General features: G+C 48.0%; 1 long non-coding RNA gene across 1 annotated transcript; it reads left to right on the top strand.

Annotated features, from left to right (window-relative positions):
• The first annotated feature begins 413 nt into the window (after nt 1-413).
• On the top strand, nt 414-16,304 carry LOC146425725 (uncharacterized). Its single transcript, XR_014846609.1, has 2 exons — nt 414-522; nt 16,269-16,304. It is a non-coding gene; the product is annotated as an uncharacterized LOC146425725 (long non-coding RNA).
• Nucleotides 16,305-16,564: the final 260 nt, after the last annotated feature.

Below are 16,564 nucleotides of genomic sequence, written 5' to 3'. Positions count from 1 at the left end.
CCTCCCTCTGAATTATTTTAATTTTGAAATCAAGGGCTTTCAGGCAAAGGTATGGGAAAAGGAATAACAGATCTTTACTAGTATCTATAAACAAGCAATAACAATAATAACAACCACAAATAGAACCAGAAACCAATAGCAGATGACTTTCCCTCGTGGTGTAATCACGGTCGCAAGCAGCAGGGGCGCTGTTGAGCTCCCGGTTGGGCAGGGCAGGTGCGATGACTGCCGAGCGGCTGCAGGTGGCGCTGTGGCGCAGGGTCAGGTCAGCCTCACACAGCTGGTAATGGCAGAGAGCTGAGAAAGCAGACAGGCAGGGCAGCTTGGAGCAACGAGTAGGGCGGCAGGGGCAAAGGGGCTGGCTCTCCCCGGCTAGCCAGCGAGGTAGCAAGGACTCCGCAGTCACAGCAGACGCCGCAGTCTCGTGCGGCAAAACGGGATGGGTGGCAGGGACAGCCGGACTCCCGGCAGCTGCTGCGAGAAAATGCAGCCGGGGAAAGCGTGCACTTCCCAGTGGGAAAGGTTGAATCAAAGCTCACCCAGCTAAGAGGAGAAAGAAGCAGAGCACAGTTGGATCTCTTGCGGTCACAGCCAGAAGCAAAGAGCAGCCTCTCCTCCCCGTGTCCGGATGACGAGAGAGCCAGTCCCAAAATGGCCGGCTGCCTCCTTTTCCTGCCCCACCTAGCACACCCTTTTGTCTTTTACAAAAGAGTTGATGGATCTAATCACCCAGCTATTTGTTGCTTAGCAACAGGGATGGAGAAAAAATTCCAATGCCCCCCAACCTCCGACAGTGGACCACCCCTATTGGGTCCATTGAATTCATTTAGTCCATGGTCTTTGGCTCCATCACTCATAACACTCCATCAGGCAGGAAGGATGGTGTGAGGTGTTGGATTGTTGCATGTTGAAGCCAGTTCTGATTCCATCACTGCTACGCTTATCCAGCTTCATCAAAGTTCATTTTTCAATAATGAGGCAATCAGAGGGGAATGTGGTTCAGATCCCCAGATCTGGCATGGTGAAGACAGATGCTGCAAGGCATATATCTTGCCGCAATGCATCAGCCCAGATGGGTTTACCCCTACACTGCTAGTTATTCTGCTTCCATTCATACAATCACCCCCACAGGGCATTTGCCACCATCCAAAAGTCAGTATAAAGTATTGGCCATTTCTCTTGTTCAGCAAAATCTAAGGCCAGCTGGATGGGTTTCACCTCTGCAAATTGACTCAATTCACCTTTTCCTTCAGCAGTTTCTGTGACTTATTGTAGGGGACTCCATAGAGCTGCTTTCTATCTCTGATGCTTTCCCACAAGATGGCAGGACCTATCATTACAAGGCATATTTCTTTGCAGTTTATGGTAGTTTATTATACAGTAGGGCATTTTCAGCACGTATTACCTCCTCCTCTGCTGACATTCCAAAATCTTTGCCTTCTGGACAGTCCGTGATCACTTCCAAGATTCCTGGATGACTGGGATTTCCTATTTGAGCTTCTTGTGTGATCAGTGAGATCCACTTGCTCCATGTAGCATCAGTGGCACAATGTGTAGAGGAGATCCTCCTTTTCAACATCCAGCCCAGCACGGGCAGCTGTGGTGCCAGGAGGAGCTGTGCTTCAGTACCAATTGCCTCCAAAGTGGCTCAAACCCCTGTCTTGGTTTGAAAACAAACCAGTGGGAGATCACAAGTCAAGATTGAAATTAAAAATAAGTGAAATAATACAAGGAAAAGCACTGACAAAGTCAGATACAACCTAACACCCTGTTAGGGTGGTAGTAGCAGTCCAACTGAAGTAGTCCAGTTGAAGTGGTGATCCTGTGAAGGTCTAGTCTCCAGCTGAAGATCCGGTAGTAGCTCTGGTCCTCTGGGAACCCAGTAGACAGGGCTAGCTCAGGCAGTTCCAAGGCCAGGTTATATCCACGTGGGAACACCTGGTTCCTCCCTCCTGGGCAGAGCATCCCACAATGGGATGAGATAAGTCCATGAGTCACACGGTGGGTCTCTGATGGCCCATTGCCTGTCATGCGGGGTGGGTCATTAGCAGGTGATAGCAGCTAACGGCCCACAGCTGGTGGTAATAGAATACTTAACTACATCTATATTGCAACCTAGGACATTATCCACCCCTTATTCTATTACCATCTACAGAGTTCTCACTCAAGAAAAGGTCTCCTTGTGGTACACAACGGGTTTCCCCATCTGCCTTCATCACCCACCAAGTATAACCAGGTCCTTGGGCAAAAACCACTCCACGGATGGGTTTGCCTTTGCCTGAGGTGGGACTAATCCAAACAGTCTTTCCTAAGAAACCTCTTACGTGTACCACAGGGACTTTATCTCCATCCACTGCGTGCAAAGGTTTGGACTCGGCAGGACTGGCTCGATTGATAGAACCCCTTGTGTTAACCATCCAGGTGGCCTTTGCTAAGTTCAGTTCCCAATTTTTGAAGGTTCCCCCGCCAAGTGCCTTCAAAGTTGTCTTAAGTAGTCCGTTGCACCGTTCAACTTTCCCGGCAGCTGGTGCATGATAGGGGATATGGTATATCCATTCAATTCCGTGTTCTTTAGCCCAGGCGCTTATGAGGCCATTCTTGAAATGGGTTCCATTGTCAGACTCGATTCTCTCAGGGGTACCATGTCTCCACAGGACTTGCTTTTCCAGACCCAAGATGGTGTTCCGGGCAGTAGCATGAGGCACAGGGTAGGTCTCTAACCATCCCGTGGTTGCTTCCACCATGGTCAACACGTAGCGCTTTCCTTGGCGGGTTTGGGGAAGTGTGATGTAGTCAACTTGCCATACTTCCCCATACCTGTACTTTGACCATCGTCCACCATACCACAGAGGTTTCACCCACTTGGCCTGTTTGATTGCAGCACAAGTCTCACAGCTGTGGATGACCTGTGAGATGTTGTCCATGGTCAAGTCCACCCCTCGGTCACGAGCCCACCTGTATGTCGCATCTCTCCCTTGATGACCAGAGGCATCATGGGCCCAACGAGCTAGAAATAATTCTCCTTTGTGCTGCCAGTCCAGATCCACCTGTGACACTTCCACCTTGGCAGCTCGGTCCACCTGCTCGTTGTTACGATGCTCTTCATTAGCCCGACTCTTAGGTACATGTGCATCCACGTGTCGAACTTTCACAGTCAGCTTTTCTGCCCGGGCGGCGATGTCCTGCCAAATCTCAGCAGCCCAGATGGGTTTTCCTCTGCGCTGCCAGTTAGCCTTTCTCCAGCGATCTAACCATCCCCACAGTGCATTGGCTACCATCCAAGAGTCGGCGTAGAGATAAAGCCTTGGCCATTTCTCTCGTTCGGCAATATCCAAAGCCAGTTGGATGGCTTTAAGCTCCGCGACCTGGCTCGATCCACCTTGTCCCTCAGTAGTCTGTACAGCTTGTCGTGTGGGGCTCCATACTGCAGCTTTCCATTTCCGATCTGCGCCTACAATTCGGCAGGAACCATCGGTGAAGAGGGCATAGCGTCTTTCACTCTCTGGCAGTTCATTATACGGGGGTGCTTCCTCAGCACGTGCTACTTGCTCCTCTGCATCTTCTGAAGATAATTTAAAAGTCTCACCTTCAGGCCAGTTTGTTATAATTTCCAGAATCCTAGGGCGATTTGGGTTTCCAATACGGGCGCGCTGTGTGATGAGGGCAATCCATTTGCTCCACGTGGCATCAGTGGCATGGTGGGTAGAGGGAACCCTTCCCTTGAACATCCACCCCAGCACTGGCAGTCGGGGTGCAAGGAGAAGTTGTGTTTCTGTGCCGATCACCTCTGAGGCGGCTTGGACTCCTTCATAAGCTGCCAAGATTTCTTTCTCGGTGGGAGTGTAGTTGACTTCAGACCCTCTGTAACTTCGACTCCAGAATCCCAGTGGTCGACCTCGGGTCTCACCAGGCACCTTCTGCCAAAGGCTCCAGGACAGACCATGGCTCCCGGATGCAGAGTAAAGCACATTCTTTACCTCTGGTCCTGTCCTGACTGGTCCCAGGGCTACCGCATGAGCGATCTCCTGTTTGATCTGGGTGAAGGCTTGCTGCTGTTCAGGGCCCCAGTGGAAATCATTCTTCTTGCGGGTTATGAGGTAGAGAGGACTCACGATCTGGCTGTACTCAGGGATGTGCATTCTCCAAAAGCCTATGGCGCCTAGGAAAGCTTGCGTCTCCTTCTTGTTGGTTGGTGGAGACATCGCAATGATCTTATTGATGACCTCAGAAGGAATCTGACGCCGTCCGTCTTGCCACTTTACTCCCAGGAACTGGATCTCTCGGGCAGGTCCCTTGACTTTACTCTTCTTGATGGCGAAGCCGGCTTCTAGGAGAATTCTGATGATTTTCTCTCCTTTCCCAAATACTTCCGTTGCTGTGTCACCCCACACAATGATGTCATCGATATACTGCAGATGTTCTGGAGCCTCACCCTTCTCCAGTGCAGCCTGGATCAGTCCATGGCAGATGGTGGGACTGTGCTTCCACCCCTGGGGCAGTCGGTTCCACGTGTACTGCACACCTCTCCAGGTGAAAGCAAACTGAGGCTTGCACTCTGCTGCCAGAGGAATGGAGAAAAAGGCGTTGGCAATGTCGATGGTCGCATACCACTTTGCTGCCTTGGATTCCAGCTCATACTGAAGTTCCAACATGTCCGGTACAGCAGCACTCAGTGGTGGTGTGACTTCATTCAGGCCACGGTAATCCACTGTCAGTCTCCATTCTTCACTGGACTTACGCACCGGCCATATAGGGCTGTTAAAGTGTGAGTGAGCCTTGCTGACCACCCCTTGGCTCTCCAGTTCCCGAATCATCTTATGGATGGGGGCCACAGAGTCTCTGTCAGTGCGGTATTGCCAGCGGTGCACTGTTGCTGTAGCGATTGGTACCCGCTTTTCTTCAATTCTCAGTAGTCCAACAGCAGATGGGTTGTCTGAGAGACCAGGCAGGGTATTCAGTTGTCTTATGTCTTCCGTCTCTACGGCTGCTATCCCAAAAGCCCAGCAATGTCCCTTTGGGTCTTTGAAATATCTACTCCTGAGATAATCTATGCCGAGGATGCATGGGGCGTCTGGACCAGTCACAATGGGGTGTTTCTGCCACTCATTCCCAGTTAAACTCACTTCAGCTTCCAGTACAGTCAGCTGCTGGGATCCTCCTGTCACCCCAGAAATAGAAATGGATTCGGTCCCCACATACCTGGATGGCATCAGGGTGCACTGAGCGCCGGTATCAACCAAAGCCGTGTATCTTTGTGGGTCAGACGTGCCAGGCCATCGGATCCACACAGTCCAATAGATCCGATTGTCCCTTTCCTCTACCTGGCTAGAGGCAGGGCTCCTCTAATCCTGTTTTTGGTGCGTGGTGCTCTTCTCCTGTAAATGTGTTCCTGAGGTTCCTTCAAGAGGATCAGTCATATTATCCTTTCCATTCTGTCGGGGGTTCTGTCCACAAGAGACTGGGGCAGTGTTGTACCTAGATGAGCCTCCTGAAGTGGATGTTTCTGTTTTCAATTCACGTACCTGGGCTGCTAAGGAGGAGGTGGGTTTCCTATCCCACTTTCTCATGTCTTCCCCATGCTCCTGAAGGAAAAACCAGAGGTCACGTCGTGGAGTTTGTCTTCTTTCCCTGGCTGGGGGACGTCTGCTCCTGATGGCAGAGACTCGGGTTGGTTTCGGTGTGACATGGAAAAATCCTTCCTTGAGCTCTTTCCTTAGTTTCTGGAGGCTCTCTTCAATCAAGCTCCGGACTTGCTCGGCCAGGTTTGTTTCCACTGATGAGACCTGAGTGCGTAGTGGAGCGGTGACAGTGTCCTCATAAATTCTCAGTTTGTTTGTTAACACGCCCACCTGGTCTTCGCCTTCCCTCCACTGCAGTGTTGCCAGGTAATGAGAGTATATCTCTGGTCCGAGCCGCGCGAATCTTAGCCACATTTGTGAAGTGCACTGGACGTTATCTGGGCTCTTGGGGAATCTCTCGTTGTCCGAGAAAATGATCTCTAGCACGGCCAATTCCCTCAGGCATCGGATACCTTGTTCTATTGTGTTCCATTTTCTTTGGTGCATCTGGAGGTCTTCTTTGCACAGGTATCTGTCCCGTACACTCGCCAGCAATCGCCGCCAGAGGCTGAGAGTTTCCTGGGTTTTCCCAATCCCCTGGTCAATAACCACATCCTGGGACAGGGATCCCAGTTGCCTGGCCTCACTTCCGTCCAGAATGGTGTCATTAGCGGCGGCATCCCAGATGCGGAGCAGCCAGGTTAAGATGGACTCATTTGCCTGCCGGGTGAATTCCCTCCGTAGGTCCCGCAGCTCCCCCAGGGATAGAGAGCGAGTGATGATCTCCGGCTCTGTCTCTTCTGCTGGGTGAGATGGTCCTGCCGCATCCTCGTCAGTCGCTATGCGGACTGATTTGCTCTTGGATTTCTTTTTCTGGACGGGGGCAACTGCTACCGGCTTCAACTGTTCTGATTTGGTGATGGTCTGTGTTGAGACGTCGACTGCTCCTTTGGTTCTTTTCCTCTTGCCTGCTGATTTGCTTCTTTTCTCCTCCTCAAGAAGACAAAGTATTGTTCTGTTCTTCAGCATGAGGTACACGGTGCTGGTCGCAGAGAAAAAAGAAAACAGAACTGACAGGAAGATTATGCCATCCTTAGCATCCAGGGAGAACTCAATATTGTCAAGGACGGCTGTGCCTGACCTGAAATGCTGGAAGAAATCGCTCTCTCTTCCTAGCCCCAGAGGCTGGGTGCGATTGCTGAGGAGGTCTCAGACGAAGCAGCTCAGGTTAGGCCAGGCAGACAAAGTCAAGTATATATAACGAATGGTGTTCATTGCCTCACAGGTAACCATGCCATAGGCATAATAAACCAATAGAGCAATTCTCATGCCATTCCCTGGTCGCAACAGGAGCAATATGACAGGCAGATAGTATCCCATTTGAGGAAAAATATAGAGAGCGAGATACAGTACCCATATAGATAAGCTGAGCATCATGGTGATAGGATTTCTGAGTTTCCCCAGGTCGTGCCCCACGTTGGGCGCCAAAATATGTCTTGGTTTGAAAACAAACCAATGGGAGATCACAAGTCAAGACTGAAATTAAAAATAAGTGAAATAATACAAGGAAAAGCACTGACAAAGTCAGATACAACCTAACACCCTGTTAGGGTGGTAGTGTTGCCCGAACCGAGGAAACAGAAAACAACCAAAGTTATTTTATGCGGTGCTTTATTGAGGGCCCTGGGGACCTGGGACTCGCATCCAAAAGTCAGAGCCCCCAACCTGCTACAAAATCACTGAGTATATATATGTTTTCTTTCCAAATTGCTTCATCTCAACGAATTTGATTTCTAGACACATCTACCTGATTTATGATTACATTGTGACTTTGTTTTTCGTTAACTGAACATTCTTTATCATCATTATTTTACTACACCCTATTAGATAAGTCACACACTCCACTTAGCAGATTACTTAAATAAACAAACTGTTCTATAGCTACATTCCTTAGACAAGTCTTTCTACCCTCATCAGTATGCTCTATTGATCCTTTTGATCGCTACTGGCAACTTCGCTACACAACAGTGTTTACACTCAGGCCTACTGATCCCTCCAAGCCTTAGCATGACTACTACTAAAGTCTTTATTCATGGTTTTGCAACAGTAGTAGCAGTCCAACTGAAGTAGTCCAGTTGAAGCGGTGATCCTGTGAAGGTCTAGTCTCCAGCTGAAGATCCAGTAGTAGCTCTGGTCCTCTGGGAACCCAGTAGACAGGGCTAGCTCAGGCAGTTCCAAGGCCAGCTTATATCCAGGTGGGAACACCTGGTTCCTCCCTCCTGGGCAGAGCATCCCACAATGGGATGAGATAAGTCCATGAGTCACACGGTGGGTCCCTGATGGCCCATTGCCTGTCATGCGGGGTGGGTCGTTAGCAGGTGATAGCAGCTAACGGCCCACAGCTGGTGGTAATAGAATACTTAACTACATCTATATTGCAACCTAGGACACCCCTTAATAAGCTTCCAGTATCTTCTTTTCAGTTGGAGTATCCCTGACTCTAAAAGCTTAGGGGTCAGCCTTGAGTCTCCCCTGGTGCTTTCTGCCAGAGGCTCTAGGAAAGACTATTCTCCCCAGTGCAGCATAGGGCACATTTTTTACATCCTGGTCTGACTGGCCTGAGAGCTACTGCATGAACTATCTCCTGTTTGATTTGTTGTTGCCAGGGTTTGTGTACCTCTCCTCCTCCCTTGAGCTACAGTGTTTGTCAGTGCAATTGGGGTAGCCACAGATCGTTGCTTAACTCTAAACAAGATCAGAACCATATGCAACACAATGATGATTCCTAGCAAAAGGGCCAGGCTGGTTTCAAATGTATACAAAGGATATTCAAAATCTTTAAAATTCTCAAATGCTTCTGTAATAATCCTGGAGGGCTAGAGGACTTCTGAAGATATTGGAAGGAAGGAAAGAAAAGAGGTGTTGGAAGATGTTTCTCCTATAAGTTGGCTCTCTGAGGAGAAAAGGCAAAAGGTGTAATTATTAATAGTTCCCACTGAATGGCTCCCAGGTACAGAGGCAACAGCAATGCTAAGAACACATACCAGATTAGGTTAATGACCTGCAATTCTATCATATCATAAGTCACTACTGCAAAGATGTTGGAGGTTAGGGAATTTTCCTCCATTTTGTTGCTAAGGAACAATAACAACCTGGCACTTGAGAGAGACAAAAGAATTTGCCAAGCTCAGGGGAGGAGGGCACCTGGCTGCACTTCTTCTATCTGAGGGTTTCTCTGGGAAGAGCAGAGATATCTGGAGAAGTGGGCTGGGAAAAGGAGAGCTGGGGCAGCTGCTAGCCCTCTTGCTCTCTTGGCTTTGGAGGAAGATGATCGAGCTGCTGCCTGGGGGGAAGAATTTATTGCCGCCGCCAGAGCCCAGCCTCATCTTGCTTCTGCTGTGAGTGAGGCTTTGCTCATAAGAGCGGTCGTTGACTGAGACCTTATTTATGCCCTACCTCACCAAACAAAGGACCCTTCACCATCTGCTCGGGTACCTCAGGGGAAACCCTGCGATCCCCAAGCCCCTTCCCCCTCCAAGGGAGTCTCTCTCGACCGTTTTTGGGAGCCGGGTGGCCACTGCCCAGCCCCCGCTGTTTCTCTACCACTGCTCTGAGGTTTTCTTTGCTACACTGTAACTCAACACCCCCTGCCCTGCTGGGACGCCCTGCAGCTCCAGCTGCAGCTGTGGAGTTTCTGCTATCTCTTGCTTGCTACCCCAGGTGAGCCAGCCCTGCCATTCCAGCTTGCTGCTCTGATGTCCCTGCTACTTCCCACCTCGCGTTCCAGCCCACCTACTATTGCCACGTGAGGGGAGACACGATGGGACTCACGCCACAGCGCCACCTGCAGCCGCAAGGGAATCATCGCACCTGCCCTGCTTGGCCGGGAGCCGGACAGCGCCCCTGCCGGCTGTGACCGTAACTACACCAAAGGGCAAAGTGCCTGCAGTCGAGAAGGCTGTTACTGGGTTTCTGGTTTCATTTGTTGTTACTGCCGTTATTGTTTGTTTGCCTTGTTATACATACTAGTAAAGAACTGTTATTCTTTTTCCCATATCTTTGCCTGAAAGCCCCCTCATTTCAAGGTTATAATAATTCAGAGGGAAGGGGGTCATATTCTCCATTCCAAGGGAGGTTCCCACCTTCCTTGACAGACACCTGTCTTTCAAACAGAGACAAAAGAGCAACACGATAACCTTACACTAGGCCCCATGGACGATAAGCATTATCACAGGGAAGACACACACCACAAAAGATATTATATAATGCAACTGTGAGCGCACACACATAGTAACTCCAAGAGCCAATGAAGCAACATTGTGACCAGCAACTATTAACTTAATAAAATAAATGCTTATAAAAAATTTGTTTTAACACACTCTGGTCTGATCTGTTGCTATCTCAACCCTTTGGGCCCTACATTGAGCACCAAAAAGGAAAGGACTGTCATGGTTTAACCCCAGCTGGCAACTAAATGCCATGCAGCCATTTTCTCACTTCCTCCTCTCTAGTGTCACAAATGAGTGGTTTGGGCTACTTAAAGAACCACCACAAAAAATATGAATTTGTGAAAGTATGACTTTAAGAGAGTTCGATTGCAAGGTTCACTCTATTACTTACTACATAGATGAGCATACATGGGAAAATCGGATTAGAATCAGTTCAGAGTGATTTACACTGAGACTGGAAATGCAAAAGGGTAAGGGTGCAAAGGATACAGATACAAAATATAAAGGTGCAAAAGAATTTAGCAGCACTTAATCACTGACTAATTTAATATTTATAAAGTGATTCAATAGGATTTGCTACAGTTATGACAGTGACTTAATTATAGATTCACAATAACAACATTCATACCATAATCAATTTACACACACACAGGCAGAGAGATGTATATATCTATATCTATATCTATATCTATATCTATATCTATATCTATATCTATATCTATCTATATCTATATCTATATCTATATCTATATCTATATCTATCTATATCTATATCATCTATGTGTGTAAAGGTACCTCTTAGGATTCGATTATTAAGGTTCTTAGAAATGCCTCTGCCTGAATTAAGGTGCAAACGAGGTCATATGCCAGTCAATAGTATGGGGTTTATTTGATAGTAAATATGAGAGAGAGAGAGAGAGAGACAGAGAGAAGAGAAAAGAGAAGAGAAAGAAATAGGAAATAGGCGGGAGGGACAGAAAGAAAATGACAGAGAAAGAATAAGGAAAATATCACCACTCTGTGGATCCCAGTGATGTTCCATTGCTCCTTTCCAGCTGGTCTTCTTGGTGGTAATGGTCCCCCTGAAAAGCATAGAATCCCATGGGTTAATATACACTCAGGCCAGGTGGCAATGTCCAGGCGGCAATGTCCAGGCATGTCCCTCTGGGGGAGGGGGTAGTCTCTTGCAGCAGACTCTGGATCTGTTGCACCACATGCAGTCTTGTGGTGCAAGGCCTCTGGGGAGCACTTTGGGGGGGGGTCTTTGATGGATTATGACACCCCCTTAGCTGTCTCTCACGTGAATGTCCCATGGATGTAGCCTGTGGGGTTGGGGGTTCCACAGCTGGGCCAGTTTGTGTAAGGGAGGATGGGTGTTCACTGCCTGTGACCAGAGGTCATACCCAAAACCTCCTCTCCCCTGCCCCCCATTTCAGGGGGGGAGTCTGTGTAAACCTGACTTCTGTGGGCTGTGGTCTCCCCCACCCCAAATCTAGCCAGGGAAGAATCTCTGCTGTGTTTGACTCTCTTGTGTATGCATTCCTTTCCCTCAGCCTTGTTTGTTTCTCCTTAGGCCTGATTTTATAATAGTATCTTATCTCAGCAGCTTAACTTACAGTCCAAAGTTCTAGTCAGGTATCTTCAGGGAGGTTTCTTTGGTTGTAGCTTCTTTATACACTTTTTGTTATAATGGGCAAAACTTTATATCAATGTTTGAGGCATGAACTATTTCAGACTCTGACAGTACCTATCAAAAATTCTCCTTGGGTTCAGTGAAATAAGTCAAATCTCTCAGTGTTTCTCAACAGGCAAGGGTTGCACTTCGAGGAATATGTGTGTATGTGTGAGGCAGTATCAGCCAAGGCCTTTCCATCAGTGATAGTCCTACAAGTATCACAAACTTGAGGGTTTGTGAGCTCTGAGAGCCCCCACTAAGAGGAAGGTGCTGCGGCAGCCCACTGCAGTCCAGGAGAGCTCAAAGGGCCTCACTTAGGGCTGCTATTTATAGGGTTACAAGAGGATTGGCTTTATTCATCAGTAAATTTCCATCCTGGCCATAACCCAAGTTGGTAAATACTGAATTTTTTTCCCCAAAAGTCCAGTAACAATAGTACTGTTCCACTTGAGCTACAACTCATTTTTTCCAAAAGGTCTTGTAACAATGGTACCACTTCACTCAGGCTGCAATTGAGGTAAATGATTTGCCAAGGTTAACAAGAATAATTCTGATTTAGGGGGGATAGAATTTACTAATTTAGGAGAACTAGAAGCTGGATAATAATTTTTTGAACTGATTTAGAAGGCCAGAGATTGGATAATGATTTACTAAGATTTGCTTGCTGAAGACAATGTATCATTTTCTTAATGATTTTGTGCCTACCTAGTAACAGGGAGGATATAGAGAAGAAAGCCAAATAATTGAGAAAAACTACTGAGTGTAACTGAACATCCTGCTCTCGGACCCCAGAACTGGTACAAGTTAGTTCTAAGGCTTGGACTTGGACCAAGAACCAAGGGAGCATGCACAAGGGAACAGGGTGAACAGTTCATCCTGAAGAAGACTACTAACTTCATCCCTCATTTCTCTTTGGGACCCTCGCCCACAATTAATCTGTGACACTGTGCTTGCGCAAACATATTTAAATGAACTCTGAACTCATTATAATATGAAGCGGGGATAAGTAATGAATATGTATAGGGGCATTGTGTAACTTTATGCATATGTAACCTGTAACTTAATATAAACCTAGTGAAGTGCTGCTGCCTGTGTGCATGCCTTTGCAGGGGCTACCCCCCATGCACCCCAGCTGGAATAAACACATACCTATTTCATAACTATCTGAGTTGTGGAGTCAATCCACACCTCAACTCCTCCTCCTTTGTTTCCCAACTTGGTCAGGCAGATGATGTTCCTATTATGGTCAGAATTTTTCCCAGATTTACCATGCAAGGGCTTCTGGTACTGTCAAGGGACACTTCACCATCCAACTGATATGGTCAAGGGGCACTTCACCACTCAGCAGGTTCGGTCAAGGCTTGTCAGGAACTCTTGAGATCATAGAACAGACCTGAGGAGGATGGGGGGAGGATGCACCACCACACCCAGTGGGGAGGATAATAGGAAAAATGTAAACCTCGCAGGTTAAGATAAGAACAGTTTACTGATTGAAACAAAATATACAACTACTACTTTAACTACTACTAAAAATAACAATAATTATAATTGTAATGAAAAGGAGAAAGAGGAATAAAACCCAAGAATAACAAGTGATGCACAATAAAATTCCTCACCAACTGCTGACTGATGCCCATTCTGTCCCCGGGCAGCAGATTGTGGCTCCCAGTGAAATTCCCCCAGTTTATATACTGAACATGATGTTCTAATGTATGGAATATCCCTTTTGCCAGTTTGGGTCAGCTGTCCTGGCTATGCTTTCCCCCAGTTTCTTGTGTACCTCCTCACTGGCAGGGAATGAAACACTAGAAAATCCTTGACTTAGAGTAACCACTGTTTAGCAACAACCAAAACATCAGTGTGTTATCATCTTAGGTTACATGGAAGGTGTAACCAAAAAGTATGTATTCTATTACCATCTTCATAAGCTGTTAAAAACAGGTGGGGCGGTGTTCTCAGCATGACTCAACCCTGATAACACCATCCTGGGGGCTATCTCTGCTAATGGGCCATCATGGTCTCTGGGAGTGACTCATAAGATTACATCCTCCCTTTGTGAGATGCCCTGCCCAAAGGGGAGGACCTGAACAGTCTTACCTGCACATAAGCTGAGACTCTAGAACACTGGGCTAGCACTTCCACTGGATTCCCAGAGGAGAAGAGCTTGAGAACAACCACTGGACCCCCAGAGATGGACGAGACCTTTCTTTAGGATCACCACTCCAACAAGACCACATCCATCACTCCAAGGAGACTGCATCCACCATTTAACTGGACTGCTACCACCATCCTGACCAAGAGGGTGGCAGGTTGTATTCTGAATTTGTCAGTTTAAGCCATTGCTTCTGTATTATTTCCTTTATTTTAATTTTTCCTAATCAATTGTAGTTCTGACTTAGAATCTCTCACAACATATTTGTGTGCAGGTAATTCATCTGCTGGTTTACTCCCAAATTAGCACAATTATCAACATTATCCTCATACTGAATCCAAAACACAGCACTGTACCAGCTACTAGGAAGAAAATTAACTATCCCAGCCAAAACCAGGACAAGCTCTAATGGTCACATTTCATTTCCTTGTAATTTATTGCATGCTTATCATTAGGAAAACAAAAGATTGAAAGAACAAAAAGGTGGCGCACCCTTCACATTTTAAATACATTACAGTGTCTTTACCAGAAATCATATTCTGGTCTTTTTTATAAAAATATGTCAGTGAAAATGAGAATATGTTCAAGGAAGAATAAGGGCCATAAAGATGTCCAAAGATTGTGTTTATTGAGTATTTCCATTATTGCTTTGAACTCTTGCTGACGCAGGTCATCAGATGGCTATCATGAGTGGACAAAGTAGCCCAGCTTGTGACTCCATAGTATCATCCAAACATACAGCACAGGTGTATAACTACCCAAAGAAGAACTGTGAAAAACTGCATGAGAAGGGTATATAGGGTTTTTGTTGCAAGGTTTTGGTAGTGGGGGGCTAAAGAGGTGGCTTCTGTGAGAAGATGCCAGAAGCTTCCCCCATGTCTGACAGAGCCAGTACCAGATGACTTCAAGACACACCTGTCACTGATCAAAGCACCTCATATTTAAGGAGGGTAAAAGAACCTGCAGTGCAACAGAAGCCAGAAGAGAGGAGTGAGAATATGAGAGCAACAACTCTGCAGACACCAAGTGAAGTGAGAATGGAGGGAGAGGAGGTGGTCCAAGTGCCAGAGCAGAGAGTCCCCTGCAGCCTGTGGTGAAGACCATGGTGAAAGAGGTTGTCTACCTGCAGCCTGTGGAGGACCCCACACAGGAGCAGGTGGATGTACCCTGAAGGAGGCTGTAACCCTGTGAAGAGTCTATGCTAGAGCAGACTCCTGGAGGGACCTGTGACCCCATGCAGAGGAGCCCACATTGGAGCAGATTTTCTAGTAGGACTTGTGACCCTGTGGGGGACCCACACTGAAGCAGTCTGTTCCCATGTGAGGGGACTCATACTGGAGCTGTTCTTGAAGAGATGCAGCCTGTGGGAAGGGCTCACTGTGGTGGGTTGACCCTGGCTGGATGCCAGGCACCAACCAAATCTGCTCTATCACTCACCTCCTCAACTGGACAGGGGAGAAAAAATATAACAAAAGGCTCCTGGGTTGAGGTAAAAACAGAGGGAAATGACTCACTGTCTTGGTTTGAAAGACAGGTGCCTGCTAAGAGAGGTGGAACCCTCCCTTAGAACAGAGAATGTGGTTTCCCTTCCCTCCAAATTATTTTAATTTTGAAATCAAGGGCTTTCAGGCAGAGGTATGGGAAAAGGAATAACAGTTCTTTACTAGTATCTACAGCAGAGTAAACAAGCAATAGCAAGAATAACAACAACAAATAGAACCAGAGAAAACCAGTAACAGATGTCCTTTGAGCTGGTGAGCACTTTCCCACGTGGTGTAATCATGGTTGCAAGCAGCAGGGGCACTGTTGAGCTCCCGGTCGGGCAGGGCAGGTGCGATGACTGCCGAGCAGCTGCAGGTGGCGCTGTGGCGTTGTAGCAATGTGGGGTTTTGCGATTCCATGTGCTCCTTTGTCCCTCTGCTTTGTATACCATTGGTTCATTTTGAAATATGCATTCTGCTGTACCCAAAATCTATTGGTGGGTTCCCTATGCCTGTCCTCCCTTCAGACTCCCCGGGACTGGCTCTAGGGGAGACAGTCCCTCCCCTTCTTTTCCCTTTATAAAGCGATGTCCGGATCAGCTCGAGGTTTTGCATCTCTGGGCTGGCAGCCCTCATCCTGTCCCAGCCTTTCCTCCCCCCTTCTCCTCCCCTGCAAGCCCCTTTTCCCCGTTACCCCAAATAAACCTCCCTGCCAGAACAGAGATGGAGTCCAGTTCTTCCTTCGCCTTACTTAATTTCCTGCCTGAATTGATGTGGTTTGGAGACTGATGCCATGCCATGGAAACTCGGGGGCCGCCTGCCCCAGATCCGGTGGAATTACATGGACCAGGGACCCCGGACGGGGGGGGAGCCGGCTCGTGCAGCCCCCCGGACCGTGATACATCATGGTGCAGGGTCAGGTCAGCCTCATGCAGCTGGTAATGGCGGACGGGCTGAGAAGCAGGCAGGCAGGCAGGCAGCTCGGAGTGGCGAGCGGGGCGGCAGGGGGTTGGCTCTCCCCGGCTAGCCCGCGAGGTGACAGGGACTGTGCAGTCACAGCAGATGCCGTGGTCTGGTGCAGTGAAAGTGGGGCAGGCGGCAGGGACAGCCGGACTCCCCCGCAGCTGCTGCGAAAAACGCAGCCGGGAAAAACGTGCACTCCCAGTTGGAAAGAGGTTGAATCAAAGCTCACCCAGCCAGGAGGAGAAGGTAGAGCACAGCTGGATCTCTCGCAGTCGCAGCCAGAAGCAAAGAGCAGTCCCTTTCCTCCCGGTGTCCCACGAACAAGTGCCAGTCCCAACAGCCAGCTGCCTTGTCTCCTTGCCCCACCTAGCACACCCTTTTGTCTCTTACAAAATATTTGATGGCTCTAATCACCCAGATATTTGTTGCTTAGTAACAGGGATGGAGAAAAAATTCCAATGGCCCCCAACCTCCGACACTCACCAATTACTGTCATGGGCAAAACA

Source organism: Lichenostomus cassidix, chromosome W (assembly GCF_008360975.1).
Source record: "Lichenostomus cassidix isolate B80296 chromosome W, HeHo_3.0, whole genome shotgun sequence".
In the NCBI taxonomy this organism is placed as follows: domain Eukaryota; kingdom Metazoa; phylum Chordata; class Aves; order Passeriformes; family Meliphagidae; genus Lichenostomus; species Lichenostomus cassidix.
The sequence above is the reverse complement of the archived record's forward strand: the minus strand, read 5'-3'. Positions and strand labels throughout refer to the sequence as shown.